Source organism: Ictidomys tridecemlineatus, unplaced genomic scaffold, assembly GCF_052094955.1.
Source record: "Ictidomys tridecemlineatus isolate mIctTri1 unplaced genomic scaffold, mIctTri1.hap1 Scaffold_54, whole genome shotgun sequence".
NCBI classification, from domain to species: Eukaryota; Metazoa; Chordata; class Mammalia; order Rodentia; family Sciuridae; genus Ictidomys; species Ictidomys tridecemlineatus.
This window is the reverse complement of record NW_027523576.1, coordinates 269,468-285,910: the sequence shown is the minus strand read 5'-3', so window position 1 is coordinate 285,910 and position 16,443 is coordinate 269,468. Positions and strand designations below refer to the sequence as shown.

The following is a 16,443-nucleotide window of genomic DNA, read 5'->3' as shown; positions in this document are numbered from 1 at the left end:
ATGTGACAATGGAGGCAGAGGCTTGAGGGGTGCAGCCACAGGTCAAAAAATGCCTGGGGTCACCCAGAAGCCAGGTTGGAAGAAGCAAAGAGAGAGTCTTCCCTGGAGTTTTGGAGGCCGCATACCTGCCAGGGCCACGATTTCAGAATTCTGGCCTCCGGAAGTGTGAGAGGACTTATTTCTCTTTGTGTAAGCAACCTAGTATGTGATCACTGACAGCCCCAGAAAACTAGAACAGGTCTGGTGGTGCTGAAGGTACAAAAGTCAGGATTCAGCACCTTCCAGAGAGGAAGAAACCGGTAAGTATTCCAGGCGTCTAATTGAGACCCAGGAGCACTGGCCCTAAAAGAAAGGGGGATAAGATCCCACCTGGACACCAGAGGGGTCTTCTGACGGATGAAGACACCAGGGCCTGCATCTGGGTCATGGGACCCAGTGCAGAGATCTACGTATACACGTATGTATAACTGGTGGGGAGAAGGGACAGAGAGAGGACAGGGATGAGGAGAACCTCCAGAAACACTAACTGATGCCAGGTGCGGTGGCACATGCCTGTCATCCCAGCAACCCAGGAGGCTGAGGCAGGAGGATCACAGTTCAAACCCAACCTTGGCAACTTAGTGAGGCCCTAAGCAATTTAGTGAGACCCTGTCTCAAAATAAAAATTAAAAAGGGTTGGGAATGAGGCTCAGTGGTAAATTGCTCCTGGTTCAATCCCCAGTACTGAAAGAAAAAACCAAAATGATAAACTTCTAAAGGACAAGTCATTTTTAGGAAAAATCAGTAAAACTGATGAAAACCAAGACCAGAACAACAACAACAACAACAGAAAAATCTTCTTTTCTTCACCAACTTTATTGAGGTAAAAATTGACAAAATAAAAAGTATACAACACGATTTGATATAGGTATACATTGTGAAATGATTACCACAATCAAATTAACTCCTTTGCCACCATTTCTTATCATTTGTGGGAGGGAGAACACTTAATAGCTACACTTATCACATATTTAAAGTAAATAATACAATATTACTAACTACAATCACCATGCCATACCAAAACAAAACAAAGAAACTTAGAAGTGCAAAGGGCCCATGGGTTAAATCATCACTACAAAAATCAATCAATAAATGTTTGTGTGTGTGTGTGTGTGTGTGTGTCCTAGACAATGTGATGAGGCAACAAATAACTAGAATGAGAAATACAATGGATTGTAAAGGACCCAGATAGGTCATAAAAACAGCACAGCATTTTCTTCTTCTGGGTAGTGGTGAGACTCGCCCATCCCTGATGCAGGCACCGTGTGTGTGCAGATACCAAGGCCACCGTCCTGTGGGGGTCACCCATCCATGTGGGTTGAGGTGGCAGACTCAGGGGAAGGAGGGATGCCTGGCTTGCCTTAGCTACCTCTGGCCAGGTGCAGGACATCACTCTGGTGGCTGGCAGGAGGAGGAACCCAGCAGCTGATTGCAAGGTGGGGCCCTGGAGCATCTGTAAGAGTCTGAATTTTCCATGAAATAATTCTCATACCTGAGCAGCAGTGACACTAAATAACCAAAAAATAAAAACAAAACCAACCACCCATGACAATCAAGAGATGATGGCAGGAGAGAGGAGAGGTGTTGCACGTTAGTATCTTCAGTGTCTCTTCTTTCCTGCTTCTTGGACAAGAGTCTCATGATTGCATTTTCCTGGGTGCAGCTAATGATGGGCTTAGCTCAGACCAGGTGCCCTCAGTGTCCACCAGAGGCAGAGTTGGGGGAGCTGCAGGAGGAAACTCCCAGCTGAGACCGTCCTCTTGCTGGGGCCAAAGGAATAGAGCTGGAGAAGTTTGCTCTTGTCTATTATTTACTGAACACACCCAAGGGGGGCAGACGGAGAAGTCCTAACAATGGACGTACATGTGGGAGAGGGGGGTGTCATCCTTGGAGAACTAAAAAGTCTTACAAGACTCTAATACACACGGTCTCATTTAGATTTTCTTTTAGTTTCTAAGCAGTTGGTATGCATTTCTAAAAAACAAGAATGCTTTTCTTAAAATATACATGAATCATATCATCATTCATTGTACCTAAAAAAATTAACACGAACTCTTTGATAGCTTCAAATATCCAGTCAGTTTTCATATTTTCCTGATTTTCTTATAACATTTGCTGGAGCTCAGATGAAAACAGGTCCCTGCTTTCATCCAGCACCAGCTGATATGCCTCTGAAGCGTCTTCAACTACAATTCCTTCCTCCCCTCTTTTCCCTCTCCACTTAGCTGAAGAAACTGGGCTGTCTTTCCTGTAGTTCTCCACTTTCTGATTTTCCAAGAGCATTCTGGTGTGGTTTCAGTTATTTCTACATCCCTGGATTTCCTGAAAACTGGTACGTTAATCAGCATGTCTAGTTAGAGACTGAATCCACTTCAGCATCTCTGTTTTTGGTAAAATATTTAATAAGGTGTGTGCCTGGCATGGTGGCACACTCCTGTAATCCCAGAAGCTTGGGAGGCTAAGGCAGGAGGATCTGGAGTTCATAGCCAGCCTCAGCAACAGTGAGATGCTAAGCAACTCAGGGAGACCCTGTCTCTAAATAAAATACAAAATAGGGCAGGGGATGTGGCTCCATGGTTGTGTGCCCCTGAGTTCAATCCCCAGTACCCAAACAAAAAAAGATAAAAATAAAAGGGCTGTGTGCTCCATCGGGAGGCAGGCAAGATCTCCATTCACTCTGGAGAGATCCCTCCCTCTCCTACTCACCCCCGAGATTAGCAGCCCCTGACGGATGCTGCATGATCAGGAAGGAGATTCATGATTTCAGCAGAGGTTTACAACATACATGCTGTACCCCAGTTCTCTAGCTTTTGTTTCTATATGAGGTGAATTCTTCTGTTCACCATCTGTCTGCCCTTGACGTGCATCTCACACATGTTCTTTACCATTTTCTTTTCCTTCAGTCCCCATTGGGCCATGTCTGGTGGAGCTGGAGTCACTGTTTCCCATCACGATTCCCTTCTAGTTGTATGGACTGGTGAGATCTGTGATTGCCTTTCTCCATTTTCCACTAAGTTTTCTAAATTAACCAGGAAGGAATGCAAAAAAAATGATCCAGGGTTCTGCAAACTGCACGGAGCAGGCAAAGAAAGGAAAGTGCTAAGCTCTACTGGAGACTGAGAGTCCACCATTAGGCAAGAATCCAAAAGCGTCCTTCACTGATGGGATGCACCTGAGGCCAGACACGACAAGCAACAGGATGCCAGTAAGCAGTGGACAAGACCAAATCAGAGAGCGTCAAGGGTGCTCGGGCACATAAGGCCACATAAGGAGCCAAGCCTCACCCTTCTCCCAGGAGGGGCACGGGTCCTGGGTCTGACTCCAGCAAGCCCAGGGCGTGTTCCAGCTGAAGTGGAGGCATCTGTTCTCAGCATGGAACCCCAAGCCTCCAGGGGTACAAGGAAGAAAACAGGCAGACACAGGGAAAACCTGTGGGTACATGTCTCCCCAAGTCAAGGGCCTGGTGCTCAACATGTGTGCCTTTCAGCCAAGGAAGACATGTGGTTTTGTTTCTTTTGTGGTTATGGCTTTCTAGCATTGGACACTGTGAGTCACAATCGTGTTTAACGCATGAACTCTGGGCAACTTGACCGATAGGACAGACCATTACTATTTTTAGGGAATGGCTCACAATTATCAGAATAGACTCAAAACAGCAGAAATTCTGAGTAAACATGCAGAGAACTAGTCTTTAAAAACCAAGCAGCTCACCTAGTGCTCAACAGGAAAGGAAACCTCTTTGGCTTTGACCCATGCTCTTCCTGACCCATTAAAATATACAAGGGCATCAGTCATTGAAAGCTAAAATTAACGCCTCATGGGTCTTGCCAGAAAGTTCTGGTGTCTCTAGTGGGGATTTTCCATGCTCTTGCAACAGTCCAGCCTCCGCTGCTGTTGGCTTGCAGGGAAATAAAAGCTGAGTTTCTTGCCTGGTTTTCACAGCCCTTGACACATGGGCACCCTGCTTGGTCTTTGGTGAGAACTCCACTCTGGTCCCATTCACTCAAGGGCACCTATGATGTGCCTGATGCAAGGAGGTACACAAGACAGGCAAGAGCATCCGCTGGACCTGGGAACTCGGGCCTTCTAGACCTTCCACTCCTCACTGGCCACAAGATCCCAGGTCAAGTCTCAAAACTCACGTAGCTTCTAGGCTCTGGAGGGACTCCTAGTGAAAGCAGCATGCGCCTAGTCAGGTTGCTGGATTAAGTTCCCAGCCGAGCTCTCCCTCACCAGCTGTGTGACAGGAGCCTGCAGCCACTTAGAAATGGTCAGGAAGGAGCAAGTGGCTGGAATGGAAGTTTGAAAGGAAGATCAGAAAAAGACCATGTGTGACCATTCCCTCCTTTAATCCAGCTGTAACTTTCACAAAGTGAAACATAATAACATATAGACTCTTAGGAGTACTGCCCCGTGAACTCTCCACACAAGTCCCAAGTTGAGATATAGAACATTTCCAGCAGCCAGTAAAGGGCAATTTCAATGTGCAAATCCCACCAGTCAAGTCATGTGACTTCTGTGATGTTGCCATAATCGTCCTCCTGCCTGGCTTCAGAGCTGCTTCCTGAAGTGGAGATGGGTTGACAAGTCTCTCATGTCATTCCCTGGAGCCCAAGAGCACCACATATAGACTAGTCATTGGTTGTGGGGGTCACAGATAGAGTAGGCAGCATACAAGACCAAATAAGTGGGAGTCAAGGACACCAAGGTCACAAAAGGTCATGTAAGGGGTAAAGCTTCACCTTCTTTTGGATGGGGCACAGGTCCCCTTGTGCATCTTGAGTCTGTCTCCAGTGACCCAAAGGCAGCTTGGCTTGGAGTTTCAGTGTGTGCCCTGTTTACTGGCCAATGATGCAAGGACAAAATCTACAATATTGTCTTCCTCCTAATGTACTATGTAGACCAGATTTTCTTTGTTATTTTTTTTCAAAATACTGATAAAATTAGTACATGGTCAATAAAAGTTGGGCAATACAGCAGCGTTATTTGAAACAGCCAAAAGGTGGAACCACCCAAATGTCATCGATAGATAAGTGGATTACAAAATGTGCTCGCCCTGTGCAGTGGAATGTTACTCATCAGTGAAAAGGAATGAAGTAGTAATACAGGCTACAACATGGATGAACCTCAAAAACATTACATAAGTAAAAGAAGCCAGTCACACAAAAGATCTCTACTTTATGATTCCATTCATATGAAAATCTATAGAGTGTGGGAATATAGAGAAACAGAAAGTAGAGGAAATGCAGATGAAGGGTTAACAGCCATGCGGTGTGGGGTTTCTTTGTGAGCTGATGAAATGTTCCATAATTGACTACGGTGAGACTGGAAATATCTGCAAATATTCTAAGACCATTGGATTGTACACTTTAAATGAGTAAATTGTACAGTACATGATTATATCTCAGTGGTATTTTCTTTTTAATTTTTTTTAGTTGTAGATTGACACAATATCTTTATTTTAATGTATTAATGTGGTATTGAGGATCGAACCCAGGGCCTCATGCATGCAAGGCAAGCACTTGACCACTGAGCTACAACCCCAACTCATAAAGTGGTATTTTAAAGAAGAAAAAAGAAATTGGGGTATAGTTAGGGGGTAGAGGGTATGCTTAGCATGTGTATGGGTTCAATCCCTAGCATCTCTCCAAATTTTTTTTAAATTCAAGTTTTTTTAAGTTAAAATGGAGGCAAGAAAAGATAAATTGAAAGACCACTCCCAGTCTTACTACCTAAACATGCTCATGGCCAGCACCGTAAGGAACCTCCTTCTGGTATACTCCTATATATAGTTATGTTGTTTTACTTAATTATATTCATATAATATAGAGAGCCTTATAGGGCTGGCATGATTTCAACTTGTATCATTCAGGATTTAATTGCCAATATTAGGAATCACATGAGCTATTTGAAGAGAAAAGGGATTGAACAGAGAAACCTCAGCACTAACAAAATTATTGGGAGGACTGGGGAGAGCAGCCAGGCTGGTTCACCAGAAGAATAACACATGCAGGACTGGCCAGCCAGGGAAGCTGTGGATAGTGCCATAGCCAACGTTAGCAGGATAGGAAGCTGTCACTGTCATTGTCAATCCAGCAACAGCCTTGCTAGCTGGGACTCAGGATCAGCAAACCACCTCTGGGACTCTTGGCTTCACAGCAGTGTCATTGGGACCTCTGCCAACACAGCCATAAATGCATGTGTGCCCACATGTCACACTCACACACAAAAAAAGTGTTCACTTCTTGGGCCTCCTGGCAGAAATCCAGCAGCAGAAAAGTGACTTCCACCTTGATTCTTGAATAAGTTATTCAATTGTCTGCAAATAATTCACATCAGGAAGCCTAGCTTCAAGGGATTCTTAGAAGAGTAATTGTATATAGGAAGGTTTTTATCGCACCATCTTGTTAGAAACTTTAAAAATCTTTTTATTAGCTGCTTAATTTTTGTTGAATATCTGTATCAACATTTAATTAATCACCCCCACCCATTTATGAAAGTTTGCTTCCAGAGTTTAACATTGTAACTATTCCAGGCTTGGGTGTAGCTCCGGGTAGAACCTGCCTAGCATGTGTGGTCGCTGGGTTCCATCTCCAGCATGTCAAAGCAAATAAGTAAGATTCTACCGTTCAATATTACAAGTCATAATGTGATGATAATGCCAATAATAACAGCTAAAGTTTATTCAATCCTTGCTTCTCCCAAGCAGTGTGCTTGGCCCTTTATATTCATTATATTTATCAATGATTTTTTTACTTAAAACTCACAACCTCCTTATGAAATGGCTATTAATCCCCATTGAACAGATAACAAAACCAAAGGGCTTACGAAGTCAAACCTTGATTTGACACCAAGTTTTGCACCCTTAACTACTATACAAATACTCAGGCAAAAAGGCTTTGCGGGGGTATTATACATGATTTCCTTGGACACATAACCAGAAATAGAATTACTAGTTCAAAAGTGGTGAAGCTTTCTAAGGCCTTTGATACACATAATCAGGCCAGATTCTCACAGTCATTGTCAGGACCAAAAATATCCTCAGTGGCAGAAACTCAGTTTTATCATGCAAATGCCTGGCTCAGGGGTTTGGCATACTGTGGGCACTTGATGAATGTCTCCTGAATGAATAACAGTGTGTGTAGGAGGACACGAGGGCTCTCCAGGCCAGACAACTGCATTCCTTTGGCCACAAGAAGTGTAAGCTGCTTCTAAGTCAGTCCAGCACCGATTGCACATGGAAATGAGCAATGAGCCAGAACATGCAACCCATCACATTAGCCACCTTCACATGCCAGGGGAGTCACTACACCAGCCCAGGACTGGCTGACTGTGAAAGGACTAAAATGATCTGGCAAGTCATAAGTCAGGCACATGTGTGACCATGTATGGGGCTGGAGATGGCCTCTATTCTTTTAGGTAGATAAATGGGGGGGGATTTTTTGTTTTGTTTTGTTTTTAGCAGGTACAACCACTTTGATTTGGATTATTTGATAAGCTGATTGCTCTATTAAATGCTGGTTCTCTATATACATACTAGACACTAGCAACTAACATAGATTGTCACAGTCCACCAGGGCCCAAGGCAAGTTAGACTGGGAGGCCAATGCATTAGCTGCTGCTGACCTAAATACCCTTTACAAGCTCTGCCCTGCTTTTCTACCAGGAAGGGGTTTAAACCCACATAACCAACCACCAGCTAAATGAGTTGATATTGCCAATACGTTGCCACCTCCATGTACTGCTTTTCCCTGCAAAGGGTAGTAGCAGGAGAGTGGGTCCTGGGGATGTCACCACTAATGTGCAAAACACCTGCCACAATCAGCTGGCTGATAACAAGGTGGGTCTGGGTGGCAATGAGTGTGCTGTCTTTTGTCATGTGGGGGTTTCCATATTCCTTTTTTTGCAAACTTATCACCTTTTGAACTGTGCTATTTAGGGGCTTTTGAAGAAATACAATTGTAACTTGCATCATCAAGACTTTAAAAATACCTGAAGAAAATGTCCGTGTCATTTGATTCCTATTACCCAGGCTGTTCTTAAATCTGAGCATCTGTATCAGATCCTCCTGGTACAGTCAGAGGAAGGCTGGGAGGCAGTATTACCCAACCAGACCCTGATTTTATTTATTCCACATGGCCTAAAAACATGTTTGAACATAACATGCCATAATTTTTCTGGTGATTTCTATGAATCATTTTTAATTATGAACAATGTTTTTAGAGACAGTCCTGCGAAATTTTACCCAAGGTTCCCTTGACAACCATCCCATAAAGTATCTAAAGTGCAGCAGCTCCCATGACCCACACAGAAAACCAACCTGAAAGCATGGATTCCTAAAAGATTCATAAGTCATCTTTGCTTAGACCCTGTCTCACAATTCACACATGCAAAGGGTGACTGAGAAATTTAGATCAACAAACATAGCCAGAAAAAAGTTCATTTACTGTCAAATGATTGTTCAAAGGGTTTTTGTACAATATAAATTCCCAGCTCCACTTGGAGCCTTCATTCTTTTCTTAAAGCTAGGAATTTTCTATTTTAAATTATTGCCTTCCTGAGCTTCATTCTAGGGTTTTCAGCTTCTAAGAGATCAGCTGTGATTATGGCAGGATGCGTTCTTGCTCCGTAGCTCAACCCAGGTCACTTCCAAATTAAAATGTTTGATGATGAGTATGATTTCCATTTATGGGATTTACTTTCAGAAAAATATCCAGCTGCTCAAATCAAGTAGGGTCCAAATAAGGTATCCTTGGGATGGAGGGTGCGCTCAATGGTAGAATATTTGCCTAGCAAGTATGAGGCACCAGCACTACAAAGATAGATAGATAGACAGATAGATGAATGAGATACTCTGAAAGAACAGGATGGGTGGGGTTAGTCTAGGAATTCCAGCACTTTTTACAGGTGTATCTCTCCTGGAGTCCACATTCCTTCATTTGACAGTTGACAGCTTCTCTTTAAAAACAAAACAGGGAGGTGTTTTCTAGTCAATTACTGTAAGTAGACTTCAAAAAAACATTTTGTAAGTTATGCTTGTGTGCTAACAATGACATGGTGTTGATCTTTTTCCTTCCCAGCCCCCAATTATACAAGAATCAAAGCAAATTCACACATGATATTTCCAAAACTGGCAACCTTGTTTAAATTATTTTAAAGGTATTTGATGCTTTGGCTCTATATGCAGACATTGGGGGAAAAATACAAGACAAGTGGAAAATGGCTGTTTTGCCAGGAGAAACTAGCACTGAATGGTGATCTCCCCACTCGAACACCTGATATTCTTCCCCCAGTGCCTGGTTGGATTTACTCATATGTTAGATGTCTCAAAACACTGATCCCCTACGCCCAGCTCAGGACCTGGCAGATGGGAAGGACTCTCCAAAATAAATGCAAGGTTGAAATTGAAGCCTCTCACACTGCAATAAAACTGTTTAATTGGCTAAGACTTTGGGAGAGAAGTAGTACTTGCTCGATTCCAAAACATGGAACCGCGCACCCTGACCTCCTCTTGGGAAAAGAGTACAGCAACAAATGTGCGAGCCCAGCTGAGGAAGCCTCCAGAAGGCACACCCGCCTGGTTCAAAGGCTCTGGGAGAGAAAGCAGAGAGAACTCCGTGGTCAAGTTAAAGGATGCCTTTATTCTATACCGCAGGGTATAGAATGAGTTGGTGCAATAACCAAGATTATTTTTTCCGCCCTCAAAAAACTGAAGAGGGTGTTGGAATTGCCTCCTCCAAAATACATATATACTCAGAAACCTCACGGTCTGAATCTACTCTGAAATGATGCTTCTTCCTGGGAAAATAATCTTGAATTAAGGAGAAGTGCTTATTTTAAAAAGGCTTTCGTTTTACACGAAAACGTGCTCCCCTCTGTTCCTCATCCCCAGGGTGCTGGCTCTGGCACCTAGAGGAAATTCTGTCTGGGGGCAATTTAAAAGGGGAAAGGGACAAAAGGGGGATGCTGGACTCTCTTCCTCAATCCGAGAGTCTCCCAAAACTCTGCCTCCAGCGCTAGAATTCCAGATCCGAGCTGTGACTAGCACGAAAGAGCTAGGGCCAGCTCCGGAGGTTTTGGAGACGCTAAGAAGATGAAGTCCTCGCACCAGATACCCCATCCACAGGGCCGGGTATCGCTGGCTCCCGTCGCGATACGGGCCTCGCTCCCTCCTTCCTTCGGGTCCCTACCTCCCTTGTGGAAAGAATCTGGGGAACAGGAACGGAGCCCGGCTGAGAGACTCGAGTGGAAGAGGATGCGGATGGGCCGGGCAGCCCACCTCAGGGCTGGCCGTGGCCGCTCTGCCCCAGGCTCGCCTGAGAGATCCGCTCAATCCCACACGACCCCACCCCGAGTGCCTAAGCCCCAGGCCCCCTCCCCGTGCATGCGTACTGCACGACCTTCCTGCTCCCTGCGTGGACCCCCAGGCCGCTGGGCACAGGCCCCTTGCGCTACAACCTGCCGGCCCCGGCTGCGGTTCTAGTCCTGTCGGCCCTGGGGGACTCTGATGGCCTCAATTCGGGAAGCCCAAAGATGATGCCATCCCTGAGATGGCACCCTGCTCCGGGGACGGGATTACCCAGGCCCTTCTGCGGAATTAAGGAAACCTCTTGCGACGGAAGCCTGACCTCCCCTCCCGCCCCCTCCTGCCCCTGCAGCCGGCCTGGCCGCGTGCTACACTGTGGCCGGCAGCTCAGCGGTCCCCACTCTGGCGTGGCCCCGCCGCCGCTCCGCTTCCTAGCCCAGCTCCGCTGGTCCCGCGGTGCTTAACTTCAGTCCTGGAGTGAGTACCCCAGGCCCTGGACTTCACCCCCTTCTCCCCGAAGGCACGAGTGTGTTCCGCTTCAGACGCACCTCTCAGGAAACCCACCTTCCACGCCGGCTTCAAAAGGGAAAAATACAATCCGCCCGAAGGGGGAAGGTGCCCACACTCGGGTTTGGGGCAGCCACACGTGCCCAGGCCTGGCTGGAGGGCCCCAACCCAGCCCGCCCGCCTGCACACCCCCCCCCCCCGCCTGCACCACCCCCCCGCCTGCACACACCCCCCCCCCGCCTTTCCGCAACTTTTTCTCCATCAACTGGGAATGAATTAGCTAACTTCCTGAAAATTTGTTCAGAGTAGGCAAGACATTTCTCACCATAGCTTAGTTGTGCAAATAGATCCATTGTGCTAATTAAACGGAATGAGGAGTTTGTGTCCTTAAAGAACCAAAGAACCGGGACTGTCCTATATTGTGGTCAACCCTATATCAATATTAGGCTGTCACTACTAGGTGCTGGAAAAAAAATTGAGCCCACTGTGTTCGTGTTTTCTTTGATGTGCTGAAATATTTATCTCAGGTGGATAGGTTTTATTTGGTTCTTAAAGAGATTTTTTGTTAGTTGATGTTTTTGAAGGGATGTTTCGAGGACGCCCTTAATGAACTAATCAGTTTTGAGATTTCGAGGCGATGTGTAATTGATGTAACCACCGAGGACTTTCAGTACACACCAGACTAAGAGGCCTCAAAAGCGACCCCGAGCTCTCTGAAAGCCATGGGGGTTGTTTCTAGAAGAAAGTAGGGCTCTGGTGGAGAGTAGACGGGCTGCCTCTCCCTAACCCGGGATTTCATTTAAATTAACATAGACCAATAATGGTCTGGGAGAAAGCCTCGGGTCAAGGGCAGGTGGGAGGATGTCTGCGGGGATTTCTGCTCTGCCCTCTCTCCATTGGGAAGGGCCCGGCTCTGATCTCAGTTCCAAGAGATGGGAACAGCCATTTCCCCCCAAAAGAACCTGCCCTTCCTGGAGGTCACGAGGTGTGTGTGTGAGCACGTCAGCCCAAAGTGCAAAAGCCCCCCACCCCCACCTTCTTAGATACCCAAGAGAAAGTAGAACTGAGCTTGGGAAGAAAAATGCAGAGGAAAGGGCTCATCCCTCATCTCAGGTAAAATAAAAGTGTGCCCTGGCTGCCTTTACCCAAACAAGGCGGGGCTTCTGTAACTCCCTGTGGTCTTCTCTCAGGAATTTTCTAATAGCTATAATTAATTTCCAGTGGCAATAACTGTTTTTGATCACCCAATGCATCCCTTAAGAGAGCGTGAGGCCCCCCTGGACCCAACCCACCTTATCCCAGGAATCTGTAGTCATTCTGGACAACCAAGTCCAAAGAGAAGGGCTTTTCCTACCAGAATTCCAGGGAGCTGAGTCCATTTCAAGCATCCCAGCCCCCACTAGCCACCTTAGAGGTGGGCATAATCTCCCTGCTTTCAGGCCTTTTTGCTCTCTCCTCCTTTCTCTCCTTGGGAAAGGGAACTGCTGTCCCAGTTTGGTGTTCCCCAGCCACCAGTCCCTGGACCCAGTGCAGAAAGGAGGATCCGCACAACATTACTGCGATGGAATCAGATAATCAGTCACCCCGACCAACCTAAAACCAAACATTTTCTCCAAAGGAGTAACTTCCAGTAAAAGAAGTTACTATATTAAAAAAAAAAAAAACTGAAAAGAGAAACTTCTATCCCTCAATTACTTTAGAAGGAGTGAGCAGAGCAAGTTACTGCCTTGACCTCTAGAGGAATAAATTATTAGGCAATGGCTCTGGCTACCTGTAATTAATTGTAAATGATTAATTTATATTAATATTGCAATTAATATTGAAATGGTCCTATGCTCCTTTCTAGGAGTAGCAATGACCCCAAAGAAAGCTGGTGATGTCTCCATGGGGTTTACACATGGAAAGCAGTGAAAACTCAAGGTATTCTTTCAGAAAATCAGACCAGAAAATCATATATGTGATGCTAGACCGCAAGCGGAGTTTCTGAAATAACTGAAGTAACCACATTGTACTAATTGCCTGTGTAGACAAGAGCTTATAAATCACATAGGATTGAATCTCAGCAGCTCTGAATTTCCTGTTGCCTCTGCTTGCTCTGGCTGCTGAAGTTCTCTTTAAACTCTACTTTGGTAGAGGTTGGAAATCCAGTGCCTGTAATGGAGGGTACCCCACACACACCACCCCAACCTTAGTAACCAGGTCTCTGATATGCCATTGCAGAAGCCTCTTTGGAGCCCATTCCCAGCGGAACATCTGCGGGTCATCCCCCTTGATCTCACTCGACAGTCGGTTTTGGCTGGAGATGGGCTTCTCAGGTAGGCGCGGGCCCCGCCTGGGGAAGAACAGTTGTGAAGCATCTGAAGCGGAAAATCCAAACACATGTGGGGGTGGCCTGGGACCACCCCTTTCCTCTTGGGGCCTGAATTTCGACCAGATCAGTTTCCTAGTGGAAAATTTCTAAGAGATGGGGTACGCAGGGCATGCTCCCGGGCCCAGAAGATTGGAGCATGGTGCCTTGCAAGTAGGCAGCTCCTGGGAAGCTATGGACCACATCTTGTGGAGACCCCTCTTGCTACCTGCCCTCTACAGTTTCCTTCCTGGCCAGTAGGCCAACAGCGGTTCTGGTGATACCCTGGACTGGGGTTGATAGGTGGGGTTCACTGCATCTGTGCCTCTCCTGGGGCCATGAGCTGGTCAAATGTGTGGACCAGGAATCTCTCACCACTTCAAGAGGGAGGGACACGTAGTAGGTGTCCAACTTAAGGTCACCACGGGATGTTCCTAATTACTCCAATTAGCACTTGTTCACTGCTGTACCAAGTTTAAGCAAAGCTTCTAACTTCATACTGTCTCACATCTAGGACTGTCTGGGTGTTGTCCTAATTGTTCTGATCTGAGGGCCCCAGGCTTTAACTCAGGTAGGGAGAGCCATGGGAAGGCCCCAACCAGAGACTGGGATTTTTTCCTTTCACTATTCCACCTTACTATCACTATCCTTTCCACTTGGGAAACCTCAAGACTCCTGCCCAAGTACTTGTGGTACTTTCGATCATGCTGTCCGGGGACTCTAGGCCCATAGCCAGTTGTGTGTGTATGTGTGCCCTGAAAGAATGTTTGTGCCTGCTGGGCATCTGCTGAGGCCGACTTTGGGCCTGGAAGCATCCCACACCCTGATAACTTAGAGGCTTCTAACGCCCCATTTTGCTATCACTCAAAGGAGGCGATTTGATCCTGTCTTGAAGGTGCCTAAACAGTGGCTGCCACTGTAAAAACCCGGTCTGGAGAGCTCAAGTGCGCTTTTGGTAAAATCTGGGAAATTTGGTTTGAGCAAAGTTTCCGTTCTTGTTACTAGTCGGGATTCTCCCACTTCCACTTAGCCATGTTTCTGTGATCTAGGTAATCCCCTTCAAGCCGGGGAGGAATTCTCCCGAGTCCATAATTTAGGGTTGGAAATCGTGGGGGTGAGAGAAGCGTGAAATCCTCCTGAAGCCTGGGAAGTGCTAGAGTGCGCTTGGGAGGGAGGCCTGCAAGATGCTCTGGCGGGACCGATCCGCAGCCCTGCTCTTGGAGCCCCTTCTCTGTGAGGCCCCAAGCAGTCAACAGCGCCGCGCGGCGCGGGATTCTGGTCACGGAAGTGGGCCGCGGACGCCTGTTTTGGGCACCTGCGGACCCGCGCCGCTGACGCGCGGCCCCAACTCTCCACTCAAACCGCTGAAAACTGGACAGCGTACCTAGATCCAAAACCCCAAAGGAAAGTGCGGGTTCCACTGCGCTCCTGGGTCGTGCAGTTTCGCGGTTTCCCAGCACCATTCCTAAGAACATTGGCCACAGTGGGTTTAGCAGGACTGGGCAGGCTGATGCCCAGACCAGGTTTATGCTATGAAGCCCAGGGAGGGAACCCACATCTCCTCCAACGCCTCCAAACTTCGGACCTTCAAAGGGGTAGGGGAAAAGGTCAGAGCGTCTACTGCTGGCACGATAGCCGGAAACTGGAGAGGAACACGACAGCGGCAGACTCCTCCCAGCTGGAGGTAGAGCGGCGGCACCTACCTATCCCCCTATCCCTGTCCCACCTCCTAACCAGTGCCCACCCCGAGATCGGAGGCCTCCCGGCCCCATAATTCTACATCTTTTAGCACAGTGCCAAGAGCTCCCTTAGGGCCCAGACACCCAGTAGGAACTGCCCTCTGGCCTGTCCCTGACCTGGTGAAGCAGGGAAGCTGGCAACAGAACCGTCCTGGGGCGTTCAGACTCCAGGAAGGACCGGGGTTTCGGAGATGACAGTGGCGGGGTGTGTGTGTGTGTGTGTGTGTGTGTGTGGAGGGCCCAGGAGCCCGAAGGAGGAGTTGGGGAGGAGAGGCGGGATGTGACTCTTTAGGTCCAGTGTGGCCCTGCGGGAGAGCTGTGTTCCCAGTGCCCGCGTCTTCAGCAGCGCCTCCCTTCTCCAACTGCCTTCTGCCGACCACCACGGATCCCACCAACGTTCCCCCAGTGACCCTAGCTCAGTGACACTCTCCATGAAACGTCCACCCAAAAGCGATTCCCGAAATTTAGGCTGCGTTGGATCAGGCTGCGAGACTGCTCTGGGCTGCTGGAAGCAGGGCAGTTGGGCCCCGTTCCCAGCGGCGCCCCGGAGAGGCCTCGCAGCTGGGCTGGGTTCCCTAGACCCTTCCCTTCCTCTGGCTCGTGCGCCCCAGCGGTCTCCCGCTCCTATCAGAAAAGTGTCAATCCGGAGTTTCCAGGAGGAGAAAAGGCAGAAGAGTGACTTCGGAGCGTGTCGGGAGGGGAATCTTCCCTCTAGGCACCCCCTTTCCGCACGCGGAACTGAGGAGGAGGGCGTGGGACCAGCGCGGATTGGAGGCCTCGATCCTCCCCACAGGGCACTTGGCCGCCTGGTCGCACCGCCTCCTCTTGGCCGCGCCCGCCGGTGACCAGCCGGGTAACCACAGAAGAGGCCTCGACACCCCTCCCTCGTTACTCCTTCGCCCCACCCCGCAGCCCATCCTAATGCCCACGTCCCGCGACTCGCTCTCCAGAGCCGGTCTCCGCACCGCGCAGCATTCACTCACCGAGATCTCCTGGAGCCCGAGCCCGGGAGCGCGCCCGTCTTTCTCGGGACAGTCCCTGGAGGTAGAGACGCAGAGATGCGCCCGTGACTCCAGGGCCGCGGCGGGGTTGGAGGCGAGTATCGCCGCCCCCGCCCCCGCTGCGGTCCCTCCTCCTGCCTGCCCCCCTTCCCGGCCCTGGCTGCCCAGTGCTCCGCCCGAAGGAGGTCCGCCATAAACAAACGGTGCTCGGTCGCACGTGGACTGCGGAGCAGCTGCGCCTCCCAACAGATCGCGGACTCCGGCGCGGGGTCTTCAGGCACAGGGAGCAACCAGAGAGGGCAGGAGAGCGCGACCAGGCCTGGGTCCGGCCCAGCTGTCTCGGTCTAGCTCCCCTCGGCTCGGGTCCGCTCCATGACTCCGCAGCTGCCGCCGCCCCTGCCGCCCTCCAGATCGGAGGGGCCTCGCGGCAGCGAGTGCCAACACCCGGTTAAGGACTAAACTGCACCACCGCCTCTTTGCTGGACCTTTATACTCTAAGAAAAG

The 16,443-nt window shown here is 48.5% G+C and overlaps 1 long non-coding RNA gene across 1 annotated transcript in view; it reads right to left on the bottom strand.

The window, feature by feature from the left end:
• The window catches only part of LOC144373992 (uncharacterized), a 58,513-nt gene extending 42,460 nt beyond the window's left edge, over positions 1–16,053 (bottom strand). Inside the window, exon 1 of the long non-coding RNA XR_013433523.1 lies at positions 15,922–16,053. This is a non-coding gene — a long non-coding RNA (uncharacterized LOC144373992). The remainder of the gene's footprint in view (positions 1–15,921) is intronic.
• Between the last annotated feature and the right edge of the window lie 390 nt (positions 16,054–16,443).